The following is a 6,000-nucleotide window of genomic DNA, read 5'->3' on the forward strand; positions in this document are numbered from 1 at the left end:
AGACTGAAAACGTACCTTCAGATACTCACCCATCCACGAGCTGAGAACATCACCAGATCCAGTGAAGCAACTGGAAACCCGAACTTATCTGCAAAAACACACTCAAAATCCGCTGGGTGAAGAAACCCAGTGAGTGGCAGAACAGTGAAACCAGACCCAGGGTCAAGTGGAGCAACTGATCCGTGGGTTCCAGAGACACTGAGTCAAACTCCTATCATCACACCATCACAGCACACTACAAGGGGAGGGAGAAAGGGGGCTCTGGGTCCAAATCCTGGTAGGCTAAGCATCTTACCTCTCTATTTGGCAGGTGGCCTGCAGTCCAACGCTAGTGGTCCTGAGAAAGCAGGGAAGGGGTCTAGAAGGCTTCATCGCTCCAGCAGAGAACCAGGTGAGTGTGACAGAACACAAAGCCATTCTGAAACACTCTGCCTGAGCGATGGAGACTTCTGAGGTTGACCAGTTAGCACTGTTGTTAGGGGAGTTGCGGGCTGAAGCACATGCGGCCCACTCAGAGACCAACTCATTGAGGCGGGAGCTAGTGGTAAACGGAGACAAGACGAGGAGTTGGCAAGGCAGTTACTGCAGACTCAGGCAGGTTTGTCCCCTCTTCCAGGTGGGGTTCCCCAAGGTCCGAGCCAAACACCTTCATCGGCGACGCCCATACAAGTAGTCTTCCCAGGGAATGTACCCTTGGCCCCCCCAGAGCAGTTCACAGGAGATCCAAGAAGGTTTGGAACCTTCATGAATCAGTGCCGCTTACACTTTTTGTGTAAGCCCGGACTGTTCCCTACAGACCAGTCGAGAGTAGCTTTTGTGCTCTCCTATTTAAGGGGTCATGCAGCAGATTGGTCAGTTCCGTTGGTCAGTAGAGACGACCCCTTACTACGAAACTATGCTGGTTTCCAACGCAAGTTAGAGAAGCTCTTTGCCCGCCGCACACAGGGTCAAGTACTTAATGAGGAACTACTGTCCCTTCGGGAGGGTAACCAAGAACGTATAGCTTATGTAGCCACCTTCAACCACCTGATTGCTGAATCAAACTGGCCAAAAGAAAAACGCATCAAGTTGTTTTACCGGGGTTTACGAGGTGAATTAAAGGATGTCCTTGCCCAAGTAGCTAATCCTCCGGACGACTGTGTGCAGTATATAGCTTTAGCTATGCAATTAGACCATCGCCTACAAAACTGCAAGGCCGTCCGGGCCCGTACGGAAGGTCGGACAATTTACGTGCGACCTAAGGAGAACTCAACCCGGCAACACGCGGAATTGCATCCAGAACCCATGCAATTGGGGGTGCTCTGCGGCCCTCTCACAAAAACAGAACTCAAACGAAGGTGCCAGGAACAACTATGTTTGTATTGCGGCCAATCAGGTCACTTCCTTCGAAATTGCCCCGCAAAGCCTCCACGAAAGGCGGTAGGAGCCATGGACAGCACCAAAGGAGAAGATGAGACGGGAGACGCCGATGCCCGGCATGCTTAGAGGTCGGTTTGTCGAGCGCAAGAAAGATTCACAATTCCGGTGGTCTTAGTATACCAGTAACAACCAACCAAGATGCATGCACTTGAGGCATTTGTGGACAGCGGTGCTGTCGGGAATTACATGGACGTAGAGACCGCGGGCAGGACAGGGTTGCCAATCTGCACGAAAAAGAAACGAGAATGTAACGGCAGTGGACGGAACCCAATTGCTTTCAGGCCCAGTAACCCAATGCACCACCGAGATCACATTAATCTGTCAAGACGGCCATAGGGAAGGCATCTCATTTGATCTCATCGCTGCCCCCCAGTTCGAGGTGTTAAGGAAAGCGTCTCGTGGGCGCTGAATACCTGAACTTCCGGTAGTTGATCGTGGTGAGGTCGCCAGGCTGTCCGACTGATGAATGCAGAAGGTGTGACGCGAGAAACCGGTGCGACCCTCTCCCTGGAATCAACTGGGTCAGGGGTGAACCAGCTCCCAACGCCACGAATGCGCACTTCCCTGATTTTCGTGACGTCGGGACAGTGCAAGCACTGTCAGGGAAGGCGGGTCTTGTAGATTGTCTGCAGATGAAATACTTTAGAAATGACTCCAAGAATAGGCTGAGATTGGAGATTATTGTCCACAGTTGAGGGCTGCAATGTTCCAGGAAAAGGCTGTGGGCCAATGGTAGAGCAGGGATGATTGTCCACAGCAGTAAGCTGCAAGGCTCCAGGAAAAGGCAGCAGACAAAGGCTAGTCTGAGGATGATTGTCCACAGCAGTGAGCTGCAGGGTTCCAGGAGATGGCAGCAGGCAAAAAGGCAGGTCTGAGGATGATAGTCCACAGCAGTGAGCTGCAAGGCTCCAGGAGATGGCAGCAGGCAAAAGGGCAGGTCAGAGGATGATAGTCCACAGCAGTGAGCTGCAAAGATCCAGGAGATGGCAGCAGGCAAAAGGCAGGACCAGAAGCTATGGCTGAGAGGGGCAGGACTGGACCCAAGGCAGCCTAAGAGGGAACCCAAGGGAAACCAGGGGAACCCAGAGAGGAGAAGGACCAAACCCCCAGGGAGCCAGCAGGGAATAACTGGAAGGAACAAGGAACCAAGCAAGGAAGGAAGGGGCAGCAGCAGGAGGCTGCGGGAGCAAGGAACGCGATCCGGAAACAAACCGTGTTGAGACGCAGTGAGTTTCAAGACTCAGGCCCTTAAATAGGGCCGGCAGCACCTGGGAGGCTTGGAACGCAAGCCGTGCTGTCCCCGGGTGCTGCCGTGCCCAGAACGAGGCTTGGGAAGCAAGCTTGCGGCTTCCCAAGCGTTCTGTGGACCGCGCATGCGCGAAGGACGAAAACGCGGCCTTCCGCGCATGCGCGAATCCCGAGACACGGGAAACCCGGAAGCGCTGAGTGCTGCAAAAGGCCGCGGTCCCCCCAGCCGGTATCGGGGATAGAAGCACCAGGATGGGGCGCGCCGGGACCCACAGGTGCGCCCCCTACCCCCGGTAAGTGAAGTGGTGTGCCCCCTACCCCAGGTAAGTGATGTGGTAACACCAGGTGATACTTGACATATCCTGGCTGGAACTACACAATCCACGTATAGATTGGCATGCACAAACATTGACCTTCCTCAGGGAATGCAGCCACTGTTACAGTCAGCACCGGGAATCAGAATATCCATTACCAGCATCCCTCAGGGTGATATCAGGTTTGGGTATGATAGGAACATTACCTACAGAGTATCAAGAATTCCAGGATGTTTTTGCCAAAGAGCAAGCCAACACCTTGCCTCCTCACAGGGTTTATGATTGCCAAATTGACCTGATACCCGGAGTGCAGATACCCTGCTGTCGGATTTACACCCTGACCGAAAAAGAGAACGCTCATTTGACGACTTATTTAGACCAATATCTGGCAAACGGTTTCATGAGACCCTCTAAATCCCCCGCAGCCTTGACGCCTTTCTTTGTACCCAAGAACGAAGGTGACCTACGAACATGCATCGACTACCTTTCCTTGAATCAAGTAACAGTAAAGAACAGGTACCTATTACCATTAATCCCAGTACTACTCGACCAGTTGCGACGAGCTAAGATCTTCACGAAATTGGATCTCTGCGGTGCCTACCATTTAGTACGCGCCAAAGAGGGCGATGAATGGAAGATTACTTTCTGCACCAGGTACGGTCTGTTTGAATACCAGGTGATGCCCTTCGGGCTTTGCAACACGCCAGCAGCATTCCAACACTTCATGATTGATGTACTCGGGGAACTGCTGGACGCCTGTGCAGTCGTATACATTGACAACATCCTTATTTATTCAGCTAATATGCAAGAACACGTGTCGCATGTACGAGCAGTGCTTCAGAAACTACGGGAAAACCACCTATATGCCAAACTCGAGAAGTGCTCGTTTCATATCAGCGAAGTAGAGTTTCTGGGTTTTGTATTATCACTGTGTGGACTTAAGATGGACAACAGAAAAGTGGAGGCAATCATCACGTCGCTGTCACCAACATCAGTAAAGGGAGTGCAAAGCTTTCTAGGTTTTGCAAATTTTTATCAATGGTTTATACCTGGGTTTTCACATCTAGTACATCCGATCACTTCTTTGTTAGGCAAAAAACGAAAATTTGAGTGGACACTAGCAGCAGAAGAGGTGTTTCGAGCCTTAAAAGAAAAGTTCACCTCAGCACTGGTGCTGCAACACCCACAACCAGATCTCCCATACGTCATGGAAACAGACGTGTCCAGGGTTGCCATGGGGGCTGTTCTATCTCAGCAAAGTCCAGAGACGGGGTGTTTACACCCAGTGGCCTTTTGGTCCAGAAAATGTTATCCAGCAGAACTCAATTACGCAGTTACTGACAAAGAACTGCTCGTGATCAAGGACGCCTTGTCGGAATGGAGACACTACTTACTCGGTGCCAAACGCACTATTACCATTATAACTGATCACTGGAATCTACAATATTTATGCTCTGCAAAAGCGCAGTGATCCCGGCAACTCTGTTGGGCCCTTTCCTGTCAGAATACGACTTTGTGATCACATACCGGCCCGGGATCAAGAATGGCAAGGCAGACGCCCTCTCTCGCATTGGCAAGGGCGATGATGCTTACATCACCCCTGACCCGGTAGATATCATTCCTGGCCATAAGATTCTGGAACTTTGTGGGGGATCTTCCACATCAATGGAAGCAGTCCAACAAAAAGTCAAAAACAGCCTATCAAAGGACCAAAAACAGGCCTGGGGCAAAAAAGGAAAACAGCTTATTATGCAAAATGGTCTGCCTTACCACCAAGATCATCTGTACCTCCCAACTCGTGCTCTCCAAGTGGAAATTATAGCCATTTACCATTACTCTCCTTTGGAAGCCCATCCGGGAATAACTAAAACCCTTGAGAAAGTCAAGAAAAATTACTGGTGTCCAACGTGGCGAGAAGATGTTGAATTTGTGAACTCTTGTGGGGTCTGTGCTCAATACAAAACATCCAGACAGACCGCCAGCCAGTCTATTACAACCTATGATGATACCACCTGCACCTTGACATACCATCTCGATGGACTTCATCACATATCTACCTCCAAGTTCTGGGTACAATACCATACTAGTGGTCGTTGACCTCTTCTCTAAAATGGCCCATTTTATAGCATTAAAGGGAATTCCTTCAGCTTCAATATTAACATGGGTCTTCGTAGAGCTCATAGTAAGAATACATGGATTCCCCTCTGTGATCATTTCGGACAGGGGAAGTCAATTTGTGTCTTACTTCTGGAAGAAATGTTGCGCTCTGGCAGGGACTGAAATTCGATTGTCAACCAGCCCCAAACTGGTGGCCAGACAGAACGCACTAACCAGACCCTTGAGCAGTACCTTCACTGTCTGTTACATCAGACCGATCAAGCTTGGACAGAAATCTTATGGATGGCAGAATATGCCTATAATAACTCGACCCTTGTTTCTACACAGCTGACCCCCTTTTATACTCTGTATGGCCAAAATCCACGGACCTCGGTATTCGACCCACCGGAAGCTATTGAAATGCCCGCAGTTAAAACGTTACATGAACAAATAACTCAAGCAGCACAAGAAGCAACCATACATTTTCAGACAGCCAAGGCTACACAAAAGAGGTATGAAGACCAGCATCAGAGAAAAGCCCCAGATTACCAAGTAGGGGATTCCGTGTGGTTGGCGTCTAAATATATAGCCCTGAAACAACCAAGAACATTTCAGCCCAAATACATCGGGCCGTTTACCATCGAAAAAGTAATCAACCCTGGAGCCATGAAACTGGCACTAGCATCCAACATGCGAATACACCCAGTATTTCACGTCTCGTTGTTAAAACCTGTACACCCTGGCACTCAGGTGCAAGTTCCCCAGGCACCAATTGTGGTCGAAGGAGAAGAACCCGAATACGAAGTAAAACGTATCCTGGCTCTAAAATCGTAAAGAAGACTCTGTACTATTTGATAGACTGGAAAGGATATGCACCCCAAGATAGGTCATGGGAACCCAGTGAAAACATCCATGCCTCTCG

Source organism: Ambystoma mexicanum, chromosome 2p (genome assembly GCF_040938575.1).
Source record: "Ambystoma mexicanum isolate Mex_15411 chromosome 2p, UKY_AmexF1_1, whole genome shotgun sequence".
NCBI lineage: Eukaryota > Metazoa > Chordata > Amphibia > Caudata > Ambystomatidae > Ambystoma > Ambystoma mexicanum.